We start from the raw sequence: 22,351 nt of genomic DNA on the forward strand, positions 1-22,351 counted from the left end.
AAGGATCTTAAAATCCAAATTAGACTGCATAAAGCTAGGAAGGATGAATGAGGAGAGTGTTGGGAGGACAAAGATTGTAACTATATCAGGGATATCAATGTTGATGATCTAGATCTGATACAGTTGTTTGCAGTGAATAATTCAATTGAACCCCTGTTGTGTGTTGGTAAATTATCCATGATTTGATTTTTCACAAGTTTATTCATTATTCAATTAAAAGTTTATGCGAACGTACTTCAGCCTCTATGGACCGTGAAATAAGAATTTGTTGTTCACGCTGTTCAATGAGTCTTTCGAGTCCCATGAGATGGCTTTGCAAACCCTCTGGTGACAATGCTCATGTGAATACACCTCTACCTCTATATAACAGTGTCCTTGGGAGCCAAAAAATCTTACCGTGTTATAGGTGAAACCGCATTATATCGAACTTGCTTTGATCCGCCAGAGTGTGCAGCTCCGCCCCACTGGAGCGCTGCTTTACCGCGTTATATCCGAATTCGTGTTATATCGGGGTAGAGGTATATATACCTGCATGAGAGTATAAGCAATATTTTCCCTTTATGCAAACTTACTTTGCAACAAAAAACAAGGAAAAGAGATCTGGATATGATTGATGTGAATTCTTGAATTTTATTTAAATGAATGTTTATATTTTTTTTCAGTGTTCTCAGCTCTCCTATCCATCCACACTGTGTTTATTCCTCTTCTCATAGCTGCAATTGATTAAACTGGAGATTGAGATTACAGGAATTCACAAGAGAACACACTACTCCTCTGTACTTGTATTCTTCTGCATTTCTTTACATATCAGCTCACTGTAGACTGAGCAAAGTCACAAATTATCCAGATCCATATGCATTTTTGATCTACCTACAACTGTTGTTGCCATTCCTTTTGGCTTTGTATTAACTAAAATTGAGTTTAAATTTACATTTCCTTTAGTTTGTTTAGGAAAATGTTGAATAATAGCTGCAGTTTTGAAGTGAGGATTCATTAGATAATATTTTGGCCAACTGAAGATTGTAGAATCCCACGTAGCTGGAGCTTTCATTTGGCATTTATTGATAAGATTTTATACCTTGACCACTTTATCCGGAATGCACTGCTGACTTGCCTATGACAAGCAATTTTCACCAACTCAAAAGTTTATTTTGGCCCAGATGCCTGTGTATTTTTGGCATAAAATACTCCCCAACAAAACTAGTGAAACAGTTATCCAGTACAACATTTTTTCACTCATGAAAAGAACACAAGTGACCCAATTCCAAGTTCAGATGTTGGGAAATCTTCATTCCCTTCAGCCTTAAAACAACAGAAGTTTTAACATGTGCTGCTCGCCAACTGGAGCATCTAAGAAATATTATGACTCAATCTTTGTTTCTTGCAGCTAGGAGCTCTTTTCTGCTGAACTGCCAGAGTTTTCCATGGAAGTGACTTGGCATCCACTCTTGCTTGTATTGTGAATATAATCTTGAGTTAGATTGTGTGTATAATTCAACCATATTACAATTTTTCTTAATTTGTCCTGGAAGTAGAGAGTAGTGATGTTAGATTTATTTATACAGCCTCTCATAAGAACGGCCATACTTGGTCAGACCAAAGGTCCATCTAGCCCAGTATCCTGTCTTCTGACAGTGGCCAATACCAGGTACCCCAGAGGGAGTGAACAGAACAGGTAATCATCAAATGATCCATTCCCTGTCCCTTATTCCCAGCTTCTGGCAAACAGAGGCTCAGGACACCATCCCTGCCCATCCTGGCTAATAGCCATTGATGAACCTATCCTCCATGAATTTATCTAGTTCTTTTTTGAACCCTGTTATAGTCTTCACAACATCCTCTGGCAAAGAGTTCCACAGGTTGACTGTGTGTTGTGTGGAGAAATATTTCCTTTTGTTTGTTTTAAACCTGCTGCCTATTAACTTCATTTGGTGACCCCTAGTTCTTGTGTTATGAGGAGTAAATAACACTTCCTTATTTACTGTCTCCACACCAGTCATGATTTTATAGACCTCTATCATATCTCCCCTTAGTTGTCTCTTTTCCTAGCTGAAAAGTCCCAGTCTTATTAATCTCTCCTCACACACAAGCCGTTCCACACCCCTAATCATTTTTGTTGCCCTTTTCTGAACCTTTTCCAATTCCAATACATCTCTTTTGAGATGGGGCAACCACATCTGCAATTTTCAAGATATGGGCATACCATGGATTTATTTAGAGGCAATATGATATTTTTTATCTTATCTATCCCTTTCTTAATGATTGCCAACAGTCTGTTCACTTTTTTAACTGCTGCTGCACATTGAGTGAATGTTTTCAGAGAACTATCCACAATTACTTCAAGATCTCTTTCTTGAGTGGTAACCACTAATTTAGACCCCATCATTTTATATGTATAGTTGGAATTATATTTTCCAATGTGTGTTACTTTGCATTTATCAATATTGAATTTCATCTGCCATTTTGTTGCCCAGTCACCCAGTTTGAGATTCTTTTGTAGTTCTTTGCAGTCTGTCTGGAACTTAACTACCTTGAGTAGTTTTGTATCATCTGCAGATTTTGCCACCTCAGTGTTTACCCCTTTTCCCAGATCATCTATGAATATGTTGAATAGGACTGGTCCCAGTACAGACCTCTGGGGGACTCCACTATTTACTTCTCTCCGTTCTTAAAATTGACCATTTATTCTTACCCTTTGTTTCCTATCATTTCATCAGTTACCAATCCATGAGAGGACCTTCCTTCTTATCCCATGACAGCTTACTTTGCTTTGGTGAGGGACCTTGTCAAAAGCTTTCTGAAAATCATCTGAAATGCATCTCATACTAAAATGCTGGAACTTCAGAAGATAATGGCTATTCACGAGAGATTTAAAGGGACTGTAATGTTCCTTGAATCTTCTTATACCACAGCCCACCTCACTGATCACAGTGAAGGATATCAAATGTCTAAGCAGCTCTTCTTCCTTGTGACTAAGGGCTTGGCTACACTTGAGAGTTGCAGCACTGGGAGTTACAGCTTTGTTCGTACAGCTGTGTAGGGACAGCGCTGGTGTGTGGCCACACTGACAGCTAACAGCGCTGCAGTGTGGCCACATTTGTAGCGCTGTATTGAGAGGTGCACTGTGGGCAGCTATCCCACAGAGCACCTCGTCCCATTTTGGCGCCGTGGGTTGTGGGAAGGGGGCGGAGGGTGCGGGTCATTCCACTTCCTGTCCCAATGCCCCGTGGTGCATCGCTTCACATCCCAGCAGTCCTAAGTTTTTCCGGCCACGTTTGGCGCCATTGTGAGTCTCTTGCTGTGTTTTTTTTTCTCTCTCTCTCTCTCTGAAGTGCGATTTCTGTGGGAAATGGAGCCCGAGCTGCTGAGGACTGTGCTGATGAGTGTCGCCAGCACATCACATTTGGCAGTTGAGCTATTCCTTCAGCTCCAAAGTGACAGTGAGGAGTCCGACGATGATATCGAGTTGCCTGACGCGTGTGACACTAAATTGCTTGTGGCATTCACGGAAATGCTCAGCACCGTGGAACGCCGCTTTTGGGCTCGGGAAACAAGCAGTGAGTGGTGGAATCACATCGTCATGGAAGTCTGGGATGATGAGCAGTGGCTGCAGAACTTTCGGATGAGAAAAGCCACTTTCATGGGACTGTGTGCTGAGCTCGCCCCCACCCTGCGGCGCAAAGACACAAGATTGAGAGCTGCCCTGACGGTGGAAAAGTGGGTGGCTATTGCAATCTGGAAGCTGGCAACTCCAGACAGCTACCGGTCGGTCGGGAACCAGTTTGGAGTGGGAAAGTTGACCGTTGGAATCGTGTTGATGCAAGTTTGCAGGGCCATTAATCGCATCCTGCTAAGAACCACCATGACTCTGGGGAATGTGCAGGACATTCTGGATGGCTTTGCACAAATGGGTTTCTCTAACTGTGGAGGGGCGATAGATGGGACGCATATTCCTATTCTGGCACCCCCCCACCTAGCATCCGAGTACGTTAATCGGAAGGGGTATTTCTCTATGGTTCTCCAGGCGCTTGTGGATCACCGTGGGCGTTTCATTGACATTAACACAGGCTGGCCTGGAAAGGTGCATGATGCACGCATCTTTCGGAACAGTGGCCTGTTCAGGAAGATGCAGGCAGGGACTTTTTTCCCAGACAGGAAGATCACAGTAGGGGACATCAAAATGCCCATTGTGATCCTTGGAGACCCCGCTTACCCGTTACTGCCTTGGCTCATGAAACCCTATACAGGGAAGCTTGACAGGAGCAAGGACCGGTTCAACTACAGGCTGAGCCGGTGCCAAATGACTGTGGAGTGTGCTTTTGGCTGTTTAAAAGCTCGATGGAGATCTCTGTATGGGAAGCTAGACTTGGGGGAAAGCAGCATCCCCGCAGTTATAGCCGTGTGCTGTACCCTCCATAATATTTGTGAAGGGAAGGGTGAAACATTCAGTCAGGCATGGACAATTCAAAATAAGTCAATTTTGAAAACGGAACTTTTAGTCCTGTATCTCAGCTTCCCATTTTACAGATGGGGATAATAGCACTTCCCTGCCTCACAGAGGTGTTGAGGATAAATGTACTGAAGATTGTGAGGTGCTCAGATACTACAGTGATGGGGGGGCATGTAAGTACCATAGTCTGTTTTGTCACTGACTTCTTTGGGATGAGGATTGGGCCCCTGTTAAGCTGTTTTCTTATTTCAGATCTAGTTTAATTTAGACATTTTTCCAGCTACTTGTAAATTTATACTTCACCATCATGTATTAAAGCAAGGAATGTGCCTATAATTTTGTGAATGTGGATTGTTCGCTCCAAATTTACTGGCTCATTTAGTAATTTGCAGTGGTGGTGTTGCCATTGGTTCTGGGATATGAGAGAGACCAGATAGTGAGGTAATATATTTTTTTTATTAGAGCAACTTCTGTTGATGAGAAGACAAGCTTTTGAACTCCACAGAGCTCTTCTTCAAGTCTGGGAAAAGTAATCAGTGTCACAGCTAAATCCAGGGTGGAACAGATTGCTAAGCATAAGGAGTTAACAGGTTGCAAGAAACCATTCAAAATCTCTTGCATGCACATATGGTATCTGCAGAGCAACATTCTATAGATACAATTGTAAGTCTATTAGTTATTACAAGGCTTCCTCTGTGATATTGTGGATATCCTCCAATTCACTTTTGAATCCATATTTTGGGCACTGCATTATGATCTGTTTGATGCTTTGGATGTTCTCACCACAGTCCCATGAAGGGGAGTTTTTTGATTTTCCACTAGGGCATCAAGTTCTTGCATCTTCCATGGCTTGTTCTGATGTGGTTCAATGTGGTCCGAAGTCTGCATGAAAGGTGGAAACCGGGAGGGCATCTTGTTGAGTTAGTAATAATGTACTTGTTTGGAATGGTAGATGAGATGAGACACTTTGCCAATTCCTGGCCAGATCCACAGACAGGAGGTGATCACATGGTCCATAGTGATTTTTGCAATTTCAGGCATTGTTGGGGTATATTATTCATAACCTGCTGGATGGGAAGTTCTGGGTAGTCGTCGGACTCCTCACTGTCAGTTTGTAGCTTAAGGAGTAACTTGACTGCCATTCGTGATGTGCTGGTGAGACCCATCAGCACATTCCTCAGCAGTTCAGGATCCATTCCCGCAGACTGAAAGGGAAGACAGCGTGTGCAGTACAAAAAACATTGAAAGATGGTGCCAAATGTGGATGGAAGCACAGGGTTTGCTGGGATGTGAAGTGATGCATCAAGGGGCGTTGGGACAAACAGGACCCAGAATGCCTGCACCCCTCTCCCTTCTTCCCACAAGCCACAGCACCAGAATGGGAAGTTGCCCATAATGCACCACTCCCATTGTCACTGCAAGTGCCGCAAATGTGGCTAAGCCAGTGCACTTGCAGCTGACAGTGTGAACACACTGCAGCACTTTCCCTACTGCGCTTTCCGAGGGCTGGTTTAACTCACAGTGCTCTACATCACATTAGCACATTGATGCTCTGGGCTGCTGCCTTTAAAGATATTTAGGTTCCGAAGTCCTATTAAAATCAACAGAAGTTTGGGGCCTTAACACCTTTGAGGAACTGGCAGGGCCGGCTCCAGGGTTTTTGACGCCCCAAGCAGGGGGGGGGGGGGGAAAGCTGTGATCAGCGGCAGCTGCACCACGCCACTTTCTTCTTTGACGGCAATTCAGCGGCAGGTCCTTCCCTCCGAGAGTGACCGAGGGACCTGCCATTGAATTGCCGCTGAAGAGCCCGACGTGCCACCCCTTCCCCTTGGCCGCCCCAAGCACCTGCTTGCTGAGCTGGTGCCTGGAGCTGGCCCTGAGAACTGGGCCTGCATGTCTTGTCTACACTAGACTTTTCAACATGTTTTAACACCTTACGGCTTGTCTGTGCTAGAAAGAGTATAACTATACCTGTCCTCCTAGTGTGGACAGAGCTTATACTGGCAAGAGCTCTTTCGCTGGTATAGTTTATACCAGCTCCCCAAACAAAATAAACTATAGAGGCAAAAAGACTTTTTGCCAGTATAACTGTCTTTACACTAGGGCTTTTGCCAGCATAATTGTCGGTTAGGCGTGTGATTTTTCCTCTCACACACTCCTAACCAACACAGCTATGGCTGAAGAACTTTTAAGTTTAGACCAGGCCTCAGTCTAGATAAAACCATCTGGTCTACTCTTAGGCCAGGTCTACACTGGGGAGGGGGAGATCGACCTAAGATACGCAACTTCAGATACGAGAATAGCATAGCTGAAGTTGATGTATCTTAGGTCGACTTACCTCGCGTCCTCATGGCGTGGGGTCAACTGCCGCCGCTCCCCCATTGACTCCGCTTCTGCCTCTCACCGCGGTGGGGTACAGGAGTCGATGGCAGAGCGATCGGGGATCAATTTATCACATCTACACTAGATGCGATAAATCAATCCCCAATAGATCGATCACTACCTGCTGATCCGGTGGGTAGTGTAGACGTAGCCTCAGTGTTTGCGCTGATTTAACTATTGAGGTATTGGGTGCAATTTTTTACCCAAATAGGACTATACCAAGTATATAAAGCCTAAGATGTCTTGAATTGGTATAGCCTATTCCCCTTCCTTTATGGAAATAAGCTATAGCGGTAAAAGTACTCTTATACTAGTATACCTGTCCACTTGAGGGGTTTGTACCACTAAATATCGGTATAGTTAAAGTGGTACAATTTGTGTGTAGACAAGACCTAAGGGTGTTTATCAACAGGAACAATACAATCCACTAAGGCCTGGTTTACACTTAAAATTTAGGTGAACATAGCTACAGTGCTCAGGGGTATGAAAAATCCACATCCCTAAGTGCCATCGCTACGCTGACCTAATCCCCAGTGTAGACACAGCTAGGTGGATGGAAGGATGCAACTCTTAAACCCTTAAACTCAGGGTTTGAGAGATACATATTGCTTAGCACAGGCCCTCTGTACAAATGTGAATTTCACCCTGAAATGGCTCTAGAAATATCAGTGATAATGCTAATTCTATGTGAGTATTTTTTATTTAAATATAGGAATGATTTTCATACAGTGGGCTACATGCAAAGAGGAAGCTACTTCTTTCCCTTCATAACTGCAGCAAGTAAACAGCAATCCTGTTGGCTTTCTGTGCTATACTGTTTGCATCTGCATTTGCAAACTTTGCGGTTTTCATCTACATTTTAACAAATATTTCTAATCACAATGACCAAACTGGTATAGTTATAGAAAAATATCCCTTCATAAACATTACATAATGCTAGAGGAGAATCTTCTTAATTGGCACTCTGATGGAAAGTGAAATATCCAAATTAAGAGATGAGCCTGATAATCAGGGGTTTGTAGGAATACATTGTCTTGGGAGGCATCACTTTTTTATTTCCTGAGTCACTTTTTAAAAAAGCTTTGTAGAAAACATTTAAGAACTATATTAAGGTACAATCAACTCATTTAGTAGTCCATAATAGAGCACTGACACAGCCTGAAGTGAACAAAGGGCCCCCACTGTAGGAAATGAATCCCAGCAGATGCTAATTCACACCTGTAAAGTGCAGTGAATAGAGTAGTGATTGTAGAATTCTCCCTTCCTTCTCCCTCTGATTGACCATTAAGGGGTTGAACAAATTTGTAGTGATAGCAGCTTAATGACCCATTGAGGAAAGCTTTAAATGGGAATTGATGCAGGAATGAAGAAGGAAAATATGATAATTCAGTTCCTGAAGCAGCATCAAGAAGCAGTGTGGCTGCAGGGGCCAGGGAAAGTGCTAGTGGCTTTGATTTTTGGCCCCAGCTACGCTATTAATACATCTGTGTTATACAGCGGCACGCAGTTCTATTTCTACAGTGTAATAGATGTAACCATCCTTAAGGAATCTCACTAAGGCTTTGACATAGCAACTGTGTTTGTTCCAATTGTACTAACTCTCTCCTAGCTGTGTGTCCAGCCAATACGTGCACACTGGGGGTGTGTAAAGCCCTTAACAGTGATTGACTGAATAAGAAGTAGGACTGAATGGACTTGTATGAGCTAGTTTTACATTGTTTTATTTTTGAATGCAGTTATTTTTTGTACATAATTCACATTTGTAAGTTCAATTTCCATGATAAAGAGATTGCACTACAAAAAAAAAAAAAAAACTGGGCCACAATCCTCAGAAAGCCCCAGGTGTGCTTACATCAAAGAGAGGCTCAAGGCAACATTTTGATCTGAATACGGAATCTCCCAAAGCTCCGGGTGTCCAGATGCAGGGGCAGAGTTGGGCAAACATTTTCAGACAAAACCTCTTTTTGCTGAAAAATGCAGATTTTAGTTGACAACCACATTTAGTGAATTTGTGTTCAATTTGCCAAATTGTTTCTGTCAAAAACACCCCTAAAATGTCAAAAAAGAATTAAAATATTTTATTTCAACATTTTCAAACACAAAATATTTTGATTATTTGATTCAAAATGACTGTTTCAAATTTTACTTCAATTTTATTTTAAACAGTTAAAAAAAATCAAAACCAAAATATTTTCTTTGATCCTGAATGAAATTTGAGACTTTTCAGTTTGCTGAAAAAATTTAAACATTTTCGTTTTGAGTTGACCCAAAACAAATCCCCCTACTCTTCCAGTTCAGCCAGCAACCCGAAAAATCAATTATTTTCTCAGTTCTATTACAGGGGTTCTTATATCCAGTTTTTAGATTGACTAATGAACACCCATTCTGTCAGGTGTTACATCTTATGCTTGTACATCAACCTAGACGATTCCAGTATTTAATTTAAAAAAATCCCAAGTAACTAGCTAGCAATTTTCATATACCACACGCTCCAATTAGCAACCCATCTCTTTGATCTAATGTAGTTAAGGTATAAAATGGGTGGGTGTACAACTTGTTGAAAAACCATACTCAGAGTAGTTATCAATGGGTCACTGTCAGATTATGGGGCTGTATCTAGTGGGGTCTCACAAGGGTCTGTCCTGGGTCCAGTACTATTCAATATTTTCATTAATGATTTGGATAATAGAGTGGAGAGAGTGCTTATAAAACATACAGATGACACCGAGGGGTTGCAAGCACTTTTGAATTCTAATCCTGTTTGCAAAGGATTGTGACAAATTGGAGAATTGGTCTGAACTCCACAAGATTAAATTCAATAAAGACAAGTGCCAGGTACTGCATTTAGGAACAAAAAAAATCAAATGCACAACTACCAAATGGGGAATAACTGGTGAGATGGTAGTACTACAGAAAAGAATCTGAGCATTAGGGTGGATCTAGGGGCTATAAATTGAATATGAGTCAACAATGTGGTGTAGTTGCAAAAAAAAAAAAAAAAAAAGCTGTTATTCTGGGGTATATTAACATGAGTGTCATATGTTAAGGGCTGTTATAAAGAAGACAGTGATCAATTGTTCTCCAAGTCCATTGAAGGGAGGAGAAGAAGTAATGGGTTTAATCTGCAGCAGGGGAGATTTGGGTTAGATATTAGGAAAAACTTTCTAACTATAAGGGTTTCTAAGCTTTGGAATAGGTTACAAAGGGAGGTTGTGGAATCCCCATCACTGAAGGTTTTTAAGAACAGGTTAGACAAACACCTGTCAGGGATGGTCTAAGTATACAGCAAGTATACAGATAGTCTAAACGTGATAAATCGACCGCTTAGCATTCTCCCCGTCGACTCTTGTACTCCACTGGAACGAGAGGCGCAGGCGGAGTCGACAAGGGAGTGTCAGCTGTTGACTTACCACAGTGAAGACACTGTGGCAAGCAGATCTAAGTACATCGACTTCAGCTACATTATTCACGTAGCTGAATTGGCGTAACTTAGATCAATTCCCCCACCCCCAGTGTAGACCAGGCCTCAGTCCTGCCTCAGTGTGAGGAAGGAGGGCTGGGGCAGGATTAGATAACCTCTCACGGTCCTCTCCAGCTCTACATTTCTATGACTCTACACCTTCAGGAACAAGGACAGAGTAAGTAAATGCAAAAATATTGCTAAACAAATAGGAACTGTCTCTTTACATTGTGGCAGTTAACATGTATTTATTCATTCCTTTAGGCTTGTAGACAATATAAAGCTTGCTATTTATAAATGGACTGTGCCATGCAGCCACTGATTATCATTAGACTAATTGAAATAGGACTAAATAAAGCTCCTACTCTGTGTCTGCCTATGTGCTGTTTATCAATAAAGAACTAGTGTTCTGTAATTTCTTAGTACTATATGCTTCTTTATCACAAAGAAGTCTGCCTTATTTATTGGTCTCTCTCTGGTGACTAAACCAAACTGCATCAATAATGCATGAATTTACTTTCCTGTTTTTCTTAAATTTGTTAAAAAAGCAAACTCTTTTCCATTAATTGCAGCATATTCCTTCAGCTTTGCAATTTCAAAATGGAAAAGTTGCTTAGGGGACAGCATAGGGATATGTATAAATCTGAAAATACATTTGAATTCAGAGGGTGAAATAAATAAATGTGCTCTCTCCAAGACCTGTAAAGTCCTTCCAAGCAGTTAAGTTTCCAGTAGGACAACCTGAATCTCACACAAGCTGCATCAGTGCCCTCCCTGTACGACAGATTCCAACATATGCAAAGTAACAAAAACATACCAGCAAACTGCAATGGCTCTATACTTCTAACTGCCATCTTCTCCTGTTGCCCTCGCTAGTGTTCTCAAATACGTATAGCACCTACTTCGGCTCAGTAGCAGAGAAGGTCAAGAATTCTTTGATTAAACATTTTTCTGTCAGGAAATGCCAGTTTGTGACAACTGAAACTTTTTGCGTCAAAGGGTCTGTTTTAACGAAACTTTCATCCGGAAAGATTTCTCAGGTCCAGGATAGCAGTTCTACTCAAATCCAGAGCGAGCAGGTGAGAGCACCCGCCAGCAGTTAAGGTGCACGCCTGCGATGTGGGAGACCCAGGTTCAGGTCCCTGCTCCAAACCAGGTAGAGCAGAGACTTGGATCTCTCTCTCTCACATCCCAGGTGAGTGCCCTAACCCCTGGGCTATTTGCTCTTCTGCAGTGTGTGTCTGTCTCTCTCTCACACACACACTTTTCATTTAAAAAAAATCTGTTTCATTCCAATGTGCAAAGGGAAAGAATTCAAAAATTTTCCAGGGCTAGGAAAACTGTTTTCCACCCAGCTCTACTCATTAGTTGGCATTAGGAATGATAGCGGCTGACCCACCTCCCTGGTACCATCAACTCCCCAACCCACCCTGCACACATAGGCACAGCAGAGCCTCGTATGTGAGTCCATGCTAGAGGGAGCCGTGGGCAAGCCAAGGCCCTGTGGAATTTAGCGAGTTTTGTCAGCAGCCCCCCTAGAGTCTCAGGGCTCCTACAGTCAGGTGGGAGTCCCTAGTAGTCCAGCTCCAAAGGAGCAGCACTGACAGGGTCCGAGCCAGTGTGGGATACAGGGCCTTTGTGCAGTTGGCCCTGGCCTCCCAGAGATCCTCCAGCATCTCCCAGTTTGGGAGCAGGCCCTGGACTCTTTTCCATGGGAGAGACTTGGGCAGGACAACACGAGGGAAATATTGCTGAGGTTTCTTCCCCAAAAGCTCTGTCCTGTGGTTTTTTAAGTGGTAGGGAGAGATCTGGCTCCTTGTCTTATTAGAACAGCTGGTGCACCATGGCATTCCTTCGCCTCCCTTCTGTACGTTATCATTACCGCTGGAGCACCACCAGCATTCATGGCATCCTCTCAGCCAGGGGTTCTCAAACTTCATTGCACCGTGACTCCCTTCTGACAACAAAAATTACTACATGATCCCAGAAGGGGGGGACCAAAGCCAAAGCCCAAAGGCTTTGGCCCCAGGTGGGAGGCCTGTAACCTGAGCCCCACCACCCAGGGCTGAAGCCCTCAGGCTTTGACTTCAGCTCTGGGAGGTGGGGCACAGGCTTTGGCCCTGGGTAGTGCAGCTCAGGCTTCAGCTTCATCCCCAGCAAGTCTAATGCCAGCCCTGGTGACCCTACTAAAACAAGATCATGATCCACTTTGGGGTCTTGACCCATAGTTTGAGAACAGCTGATCTAATCGGTGAGGTGTGGCAAATACAAAGCAGGTCCCTGCCCAAGGAGCTGACATGCTAAAGACTCCAATAATATCTCTCCCCCACTTTTATTTTTTAAATAAACTACTTTGTGCCTCAGAGTAAAAGAATGTACATTGCATGGAGCCATCCTGCCAGTCACGCATATCCAAACCTGTCAAGTCTGAGGTTCATTGCACTGTTAGAATATGTGGCAAAACCTTCTACTTCTCCTGCTGTGTTAGTCCCATCCTCACCCCTAAACTCCTCTGCAACTTTTGCCGCTGAAACCTCCACACAACATTTGCCAGAGGCATTGAAAGCTTCCCTCAAGGTGGATTAAAATGATGCATGTCATATCTTGCTTTCCCTTCCCCACACTGTGGGTTCTAAAAACTGTCAAACCTTTTCTGCCCCAAACAAAAGGTGTGTTGTAGCACTTTGAAATGTATTAATAATCTAGACTGATAATCTTTTTTTAAAAAAATAAAATATTGGAGGCACTCTTTTTAGCACAGATAAGATGGATTCCAGCCTGCCTCTTTGTGGCTTAAGTGATCTGGTCTAGACTGTACCTTAGTGTTCTGTTTTCTTTTTTCTAAAATAAGTTCTTTGGACCAGATCCCCTCAGCTAATGTAAACTGGCGTGGTGCCATTGACTTCAATGTAACAACACCAGTTTACAGCCTCTTAGCATCTGGCCCTCCAATTTTATTTTGGTTTCAGGTAAAGTTATCCATCCCCATCCTTACCTTGGCATGAAAACAGTGACTGCGCGATGTATTTTATCCCATATGTTAAAATAATTATTGTATTTATGTATAGGGCTATTGCCATGAATGCTGCATTTCAAAGAAGGTGGGAAGACAAATGACCACTTTCAGAACGGAGTCTAAGCCTGTCTACACTGCCACTTTCAGCGCTAAAACTTTTGTTGTTCGGGGGTGTGAAAAAACACACCCCTGTGCAACAAAAGTTTTAGCCCTGAAAAGCGCCAGTATAGACAGCGCTTTATCGCCGGGCTACCACTGCTACCACTGCTCGTTTTGGGTGGGTTGTTTTTTTTTAATTGCCAGGAGAGTTCTCCCAGGCAATAAAGTGTGTCTACACTGCCCATGTCACAGCGCCACCACGACCGTGCTGTAACATAGGCCGTGTAGACATACCTCAAGATGGGATAATTTAGATCTTCTTCTGACCTCTCAGCATCTAATTAATTCCTATTTAGATCCCCTTAAGCTCACAGCCACTTACCAACATAGAATCTGTACCCCCTTTGCATCACTTCCAAATTTGGCCTATTGAATCTCAGGGCATTTAAGCTAGTGTCACTCACATGATGAGGGGCCAGAAGAAAGAGGTGAAGCTGAAAAGCAAGCAACAGGACAGTAAAAAGGTACATATTAAAGTAGGCACAAATTACTTTTACGTTCTTCTTCTGGGTCCTTATCATGTCAAAATCAGAAAAGCTGAGGCACAAAATGGGTTACGCCTAGCAAAGGCAATAAGAAGAGGTTCTATAAATACATTAGGTGCAAGAGAAAGACAAAGGAAAAAGTAAGTCCTCTACTTAGGGAGAAAGGAGAGCTGATAGATAACATCAGGAAATCTGAGGTGTTCAACACCTATTTTGCTTTAGTCTTCACTAAAAGAGTAAATTGTGACTAAACACTTACAACAATTAGTAGCCACGGTGGGGGAAGTGGGAAGGAGAAGGAATTCAAGCCAACATAGGGAAAAAAACAGGTTAAAGAATATTTAGATAAGTTAGATGTATTCAAGTCGGCAGGGCCTGATGAAATTCATCCTAGGGTACTTAAGGAACTAGCTGAAGCAATCTCATAATTGTTAGCAATTATCTTTGAGGACTCATGGAGGATGGGTAAGGCCCCAGAGGACTGGAGAAGTGAAAACATAGTACCTATCTTTAAAAAGGGGAACAAAATGGACCTGGGGAATTATAGATTAATCAGCCTAACTTCAATACTGGGAAAGATACTGGAACAAATTATTAAGAGATCAGTTTGCAAGCACCTGGAGGATAATAGGGTTATAAGGAATAGCTAGCATGTCTCAAGAACAAATCCATGCCAAACCAACCTAATTTCCTTCTTTGATAAGGTTACTGGCCTAGTGGATGGAGGAGGGGAACTGTACAAATGAAATATCTTGATTTTAGGAAGGCTTTGGGGACAGAGCCAGATGACATTCTCATAAGCAAACTAGGAAAATGTGGCCTAGATGAAATTACTATACGGTGGATGCAAGAGTGGTTGAAAGACTACTCAAAGAATAGTTATCAATGGTTTACTGTCAAACAGAGGATGTATCTAATGGGGTTGCACAGGGGGTCTATCCTGGGTCCAGTACCATGCAATATTTTCATTTTGACTTGGATAAATGGAATGGGGAGTCCTGTATTTACATAAAGCTGGGAGGGGTTGCAAGTACTTTGGGGGACAAGATTAGCATACAAAAGGACCTTTATAAATTGGAAGATTGGGCTGAATTCAACAAGATGAAATTCGGTAAAGACAAGTGCAAAGTACCACCCTTAGGAAAGAAAAAATCATATACTTAAATGCAAAATGGAGAACAACTGGCTAGGCAGTAATCCTACTGAAAAGGTTTGGGATTATAGTGGACCACAGATTGAATATAAATCAACAATGTGATGCAGTTGCAAAAAAGACTAATATCATTTGCGGGATATTAATAGTGACTTATGTATGACATGGCAGGTAATTGTTCTGCTCTACTCAATACTGTGAGGCCTCAGTTAGAGTAATATCCAAATCTAGGTGCCACTCTTTAAGAAAGATTTGAACACACTGGAGAGAGTCCACAGGAGAGCAACAAAAGTGGAAAAAGTTTTAGAAAACCTGTCCTATTAAGAAAGGTTAAAAAACTGGACATGTTTAGACTTGAGAAAAGAAGACTAATGGATGGACCTGATAACAGTCTTCAAATACGTTAAGGGCTGTTTTAAAGAGGACAGTGATCAATTGTTCCTCATGTCCACTGAAAGTAGGACAAGAAGTAATGGGTTTAATCTGCAGCAAGGGAGATTTAGGTTAGATATTAGGAAAAACTTTTTAACTATAAAGGTAGTTAAGGTCTGGAATAGGCTTTCAAGGGAGGCTGTGGAATTCCTATCTCTGGAGGTTTTTAAGAACACGTTGGACAAACGCCTGTCAGGGATGGTCTCCTGCCTCAGCGCAAGGGACTGGACAAGGTAACGTCTGCCGGCTGGAGCTGAGCCCTCGCCAGCTTCGGGACAGAGGGGGAGTGAGTCCGGGGTGGAGAGTGGCCTGGGATAGGGGATGCATAGCTCCCCTGGCCTTCGATACCCGCCGCCCACGTTAATAACGTAGTAAAAGTGCCCTGACTGGTTAATAGCTTAGATTCGTTATTAAATCACATGTTTTAATATGTGCTGCAAAGAGCTGAAGGAGACACGTTAAAGAGCCACGTGCATCTCAGAATCCTTAGTCTGAGTATCACTGATATAGTCCAAGAGCCTGCCTCTGACATTCACCTGAAGCAGCTGGTGCTAATTAGTGCTTATGCCCTGAGGCAGGAGAATTTATATTCTTTTCAAAACACTTGTTGTTGTTTTTAAACATATTACTGTTCTATCTGGGTATTCTTGTTATTCATAGAAATGTCGGATCCTTTTCTAAAATCTGCTAAGCTCTTGGTTTTAATGGCACATCTATTTGCTAGTGTCAAGGTGGGCTTTTGAGAGGGGGAATCAGATTTTGGTTAGAGCTGGAGTTTTGTGTTCTGCTGGCAGTTTAATTTAATGTAATTTGTGGCAGGGGCACTTAGAGCCTTTGATAGATCTCCACTTCCACCACCTCCCCCCTTTTTTTAAAAGTCTAAATAAATCAATTTCCAGTGGCAATTAGTGTCACAGACTCCTTGTGTGTTGTGTGAAAGTGTATTTCTTTTCATCAGTTTTGAACTTGCCAGTTTCACTGAGTGTCCCCTTGTTATCGTATGATGAGACAGGATGAACAGATCTGTCTACCTTGTCCAAAATGCAAGTGACCACCTAGACCCTTCTCCATACTGGGCTCCATGAGTAGCTACCACTTCTGCAGATGGACCAGTGAGTTTTTGAGCCAAAAGTCTAATGTAGATACCCTCTAAGCATCAGAGCCAGGACATAGAGCCATGAATTCCTGCTTCACAACACACTCATCCCATACCTCTCTGATACCCCAGTGAGATAGAGAAGATCCAAGGGCTCACTGGGGGAAAACTGCTCACGCCAGAAGCACCTGCTTCAGTTTCTGTACTAGAGCAAGCCCATATTGTCCATGTAAATAATGGAGGTACATTTACATGCCACTGGCAGTTGCACAGGAAGCCAGCTGTTTCTCCCAGGGGGTTTGCCAAGATCCCTATTGAATTCTAATTCTGATCAAGGTCCTAAATCTAGTGTCGTGAATCCCAGGGACAGAAATATCTGAATGTGATTGGGCAGAAATTCCTTTCTCTCAGCTTCTTTGGACTGAGGGAAAGCAGCTGAACCATAATGGTGGCTCAGCAACTAAAGCCAGGTGGTTTCTTTAACCTTAAAATAAAACCCATGATGGGAATGCATAAGAGGTCTAGCTGGGTCAGAGAGGGAGTTAATATGTCATGTTACAAAAGGTGAAAAGCAAAGACTGAGTGCTAGAAAAAATAGACTTTGCTATGGAACATGGGTTTGTTTAACTGCATGAGAGCAAACAAAGCTGGGGATTGTGGACTATATTTTAATTTTTAAAATGCTGCATCATGAAAAACTAAAAATAAAACCAGGAACATGAAAGGCTTTTTTAGCCTTGAACTTCTGCCAAAGGAGTCTGGCCAGCTAGGCTGACCCCGTCTTTCCTCCCAAACCTGCTAATGTTAAGACAAACATTAGAATACCCAATAGTCAGAGAGGGAGGAAAACATAAGAAACAAAATAGCTGTCTTTTGCAGTTTCTGTTTTCTGAAGCATAAAGATATATTAACTAGAATGTCCTAAGTCTATACTCCCTCCCAAAGAGAGAAGCAATGAAGAAATGCTAACAAGTGTGTCATAACTCCACAGATTTTCCCTTTTCCAATTTTCCCCCATCTTTAACACCCATTGAGTTCTAAGTAGCTTCATATTTTCTGAAATTTCTATGCATAGTCTGCAACTATGACTTGTCTGGCAACTAACTTCCCTTTACAGCTCATCATTAGTGGTGGTGAAGATTTGAATTTTTGTACTGTTTCATGTGGCATAAACTTAGATAAAACAGTTTGGAATGATAAGCTGCCATTAATGGAAAGTACTAATACTGGCCCAAATAGAGGTAAGAGGCAACAGTAATTAATTGTCCCCTCAGGATTGCCCTACCTTGCACCCCATTTGCAATGGGCCCTTGCAGCAGCTAGATCATAGAAAATCCTTGGCCAGACCTTCTCCCTCCCCAGCACACCCTGAACATACCCCTTGCACCAGGGGCTTCTGTGAAGGGAGGGAAATTCAGAGCGTGCAGCTCTCACTCTGTACCTGATGGAAACAGTTCTCTGTCAGGAACTGTAGAAAGGAGCACTGTTGCTTCCCAACCACCCTCTTGAGTGTGGTGCTACTGTGGCTTGCCTCAGTTTCCCCCTCAACAAAGGAACAATGAGGTCACTTAAACAGCTGAGTCATGGAGAAGCAAGATATTTGACAGCAGTATATCTCCCTTTAGTGAAGCCTCCTGAAAAGAGCACTTATGCGGTGGTTTAAAGGCTCTTATCTTAGAGCCCAGATAAAACAAATTCCAACAACAAAAGTCTTTGGGTTCCAAATGCAGCTTTTGCTGCTGTTAAGGCCTCAGGCTTCTCCACTGCCTGGAGAGCTCTGCAGTCTTCCCACTGCTTGCTCAGGATCATTCTCAGGCCTCCCTACCTATAGATCTTTGCAGTCCACTCAATATCCCTGCCTTAGAGCACAACTTCTATCTACCTAGTTCAACCTCCTTGGAGCTCCCCTCCTCTAGAACTTCCTTTCTCCTCAGGAGCTTTTCCAACCAGGGGCAGCTCTATGTATTTTGCCGCCCCAAGCACGGTAGTCAGGCAGCTTTTGGCAGCATGCCTGCAGGAGAACCGCTGGTAACATGGATTCGGCGGCATGCCTGCCGGAGGTCCACCAGTCCTGCGCCTTTGGCGTACTCGCCGTCGAATTGCTGCCAAAACCGCGGGACCGGCGGACCTCCCGCAGGCATGCCGCCGAAGGCAGCCTGACTGCTGCCCTCACGGTGACTGGCAGGCCGCCCCCCCGCAGCTTGCCGCCCCAGGCACGCGCTTGGTGCGCTGGTGCCTAGAGCCGCCCCTGTTTCCAACTGAGCTCTCCTAAGGGCAAGTTACACTTAAAATGCTGAATCATAGAAGATTAGGGTTGGAAGAGACCTCAGGACATAGGCATCAACTTCCCCTCTGCCCCATGGGTGCTCGACCCCCACCCCCGATCCCGGCCCTGCCCCTGCCCACCCTGCCCCAATTCCACCCCCTTCCCTCAAGTCCCTGCCCCTGCCCCGCCTCTTTACCTCCTCCTCCCCAGAGTGCGCCGCGTCCGCACTCCTCCCCCTTCCTCCCTGAAAGTCCTAAACGCCACCAAACAGCTGTTAGGCAGCAGGCGGGAAGCATTGGGAGGGGGAGCAGCGGGGATGCAGCGTGCTTGGGGGCGGAGGGAGCTTGGCTGCCGGTGGGTGCAGAGCACCTGCTAATTTTTCCCCGTGGGTGCTCCAGCCACGCAGCACCCATGGAGTCAGCGCCTCTGCCTCAGGAGGTCATCTAGTCCAACTCCCTGCTCAAAGAAGGACCAACACCAACTAAATCATCCCAGCTGGGGCTTTGTCAAGCCGGGCCTTAAAAATGTCTAAGGCTGTGGCTACACTTAGCACTTCAAAGCGCTGCCGCAGCAGCGCTTTGAAGCGCTAAGTGTAGTCAAAGCGCCAGCGCTGGGAGAGAGCTCTCCCAGCGCTGTCCGTACTCCACCTCCCTGTGGGGAATAACGGACAGCGCTGGGAGCCGCGCTCCCAGCGCTGTGGCTTTGACCACACTGGTGCTTTGCAGCGCCGCAATTTGCAGCGCTGGAGAGGGTGTGTTTTCACACCCTGCTGCAGCGCTGCAAATTTGTAAGTGTAGCCAAGCCCTCAGGATGGAGATTTCATCACCCCCCAGGTAACCCATTCCAGTGCTTCACCACCCTCCTAGTGAAATAGTGTTTCCTAATATCCAACCTAGACCTCCCTCACTGCAATTTGAGACCATTGCTCCTTGTTCTGTCATCTGCCACCACTGAGAACAGCCGAGCCTCAGATAGTTGAAGGCTGCTGTCAAATCCCCCCTCACTCTTCTCTTCTGCAGACTAAACAAGCCCAGTTCCCTCAGCCTCTCCTCGTAAGTCATGTGCCCCAGCCCCCTCATCATTTTCATTGCCCTCTGTTGAACTCTCTCCAATATGTCTACATCCTGTCTGTAGTGGGGGGGGGGGGGCAAAACTGGATGCAATACTCCAGATGTGGCTTCACCAGTGCTGAATAGAGGGGAATAATCACTTCCCTCAATCTGCTGGCAATGCTCCTACTAATGCAGTCTATAGCGGGGCAGTTGCCTTGCTCCTGAAAAAGGTAGGCTGATCGGTGTGGCTGCAGCTGTGGCCGCTTTGACAATCAGGCCACAGCTGACCCTGATAAAAGGGCTGAAGATGGTGCCGGGTCAGCATCTCTTTCTCTCTCTGGAAAGAGAAGGACCTAGCTGCCTGAAGGAGTAAGAATACTGGAGGCTGAGCAGTGCTGGGGAAGGGCAAAGGAGCTGGGGAACTCCAACCTGGCAACTCCCGAGGCTGAGGCCTTGGTTAAGGCCTAAGAAGGTACTGGGGCTGCAGGGGGCAGCCCGGGGATAGACAGAGGCAGCTTGTCCAACCCCCTTGCCATTGATGAGTGGCCATTATGGACTGCAGTTTGCCCCAGTGAGAGGGTACTAGATGACAACTGGCAGTCAGTAGCCACTGAGGCAAGGTGGGGCTAGAGGGTTGGGGGTTCCCAGGGAGGGGAGACCCAGAGTGGGGGTACTGCAGAGGGCCGAATGTCAAGGAAAAGGACATGGGGTCCCTAAGGCAGGCGAGACATCGGCTTGCAGAGGGCACTCCGGGCTGGACAAGAGCTAATTCCCAAGACGAATAGCATCTGCCTCACCATTGAGTCTCACTTTGCTACTCAGCCCAATATGCCGTTAGCCTTCTTGGCAACAAGGGCACGCTGTTGACTCATATCCAGCTTCTCATCCACTGTAATCCCCAGGTCCTTTTCTGCAGAACTGCTGCTTAGCCAGTCAGTCCCCAGCATGTAGCAGTGCATGGGATTCTTTCTTCATTCCTAAGTGCAGGACTCTGCACTTGTCCTTGTTGAATTTCATCAGATTTCTTTTGGCCCAATTCTCCAATTTGTCTAGGTCACTCTGGACCCTATCATCACCCTCCAGTATGTCTACCTCTCCCCACTGCTTAGTGTCATCTGCAAACTTGCTGAGGGTGCAATCCATCCCCCTCATCCAGATCATTAATAAAGATGTTGAACAAAAGTGGCCCCAGGACTGACCCTTGATACTGACTCCACTTGATACGGCTGCCAACTAGACATCGAGCCATTGATCACTACCCGTTGAGCCCGACGATCTAGCCAGCTTTCTATCCACCTTATAGTCCATTGATCCAATCCATACTTTAACTTGCTGGCAAGAATACTGTGGGAGACCGTATCAAAAGCTTTGCTAAAGTCAAGATATATCACATCCACTGCTTTCCCCATAGCCACAGAGCCAATTATCTCATCATAGAAGGCAATCAGGTTAGTCAGGCATGACTTGCCCTTGATGAATCCATGTTGACTGTTCCTGATCACCTTCCTCTTCTCCAAGTGCTTCAAAATGGTTTTCTTGAGGACCTGTTTCATGATTTTTCCAGGGACTGAGGTGAGGCTGACTAGCCAGTAGTTCCCTGGGTTCTCCTTCTCTCCTGAAGCTGTGCTGCAGTAAGCTTAAGCGAAGATGCTCCTATGCCAATGGGAGAGCTCTCCCATCAATGTAGTTAATCCACCTCCATGAGCAGTAGTTATCTCAACAGGAGAAGCTCTCCTATCAATGTAGCACTGTCTACATGGGGAATTTTTCTACCCCCAGCAACACAGTTATACCAATATAGGCCTGTAGTGTAGACCTGGCCTCAGCCTTTCATCAGGCCTAGCTGCTCCTGACTTAACTGCCTTCCAGCTAGTTAGGGAGTTAACTAGTAGGTCAGTGTTGGTTCATTCTCTTCAGTGGAGCCTATCTCCAATAGACTTGGCATCTGATTCCCTGTAAAGAGCCAGCCCTGTGACAGAAACAAATGAACTGATGCCCATTATGGGTGGCCTTCTGAACTGAGTAGGTTGCAGAAGGTTCTGGATACTGGCTACGCAGCTGGGCAATCTGTTTATGAAACACACTGTCTTGCCGCAGAAAGGTATTCTAGCGAGTTGAAGAACTGCCAGGGTGGGAGAGGGTAAAGAGAACAGCTCATGCAAAAGAACTCCCTATGCCACCCACACCCCAGAACCCATATCTTAGACCTGTTTTACCCTCCCTCCCCAGATACATTGCCTTTAAGACTCCCACAATCCTAGGGATAAGGCAATCCCCTTGCACAGCCTTCTCTGTACATTTTAACGCCTCATATTTCTGTATTTTTCTTGTAGCCAGAAAAGTGAGTTGAATATATTCTGGGTATCCATTAAGGTAAACCTCACATGGTTAACAGTGTAT

This window comes from Mauremys reevesii, linkage group 1 (assembly GCF_016161935.1).
Source record: "Mauremys reevesii isolate NIE-2019 linkage group 1, ASM1616193v1, whole genome shotgun sequence".
Lineage (NCBI taxonomy): Eukaryota > Metazoa > Chordata > Testudines > Geoemydidae > Mauremys > Mauremys reevesii.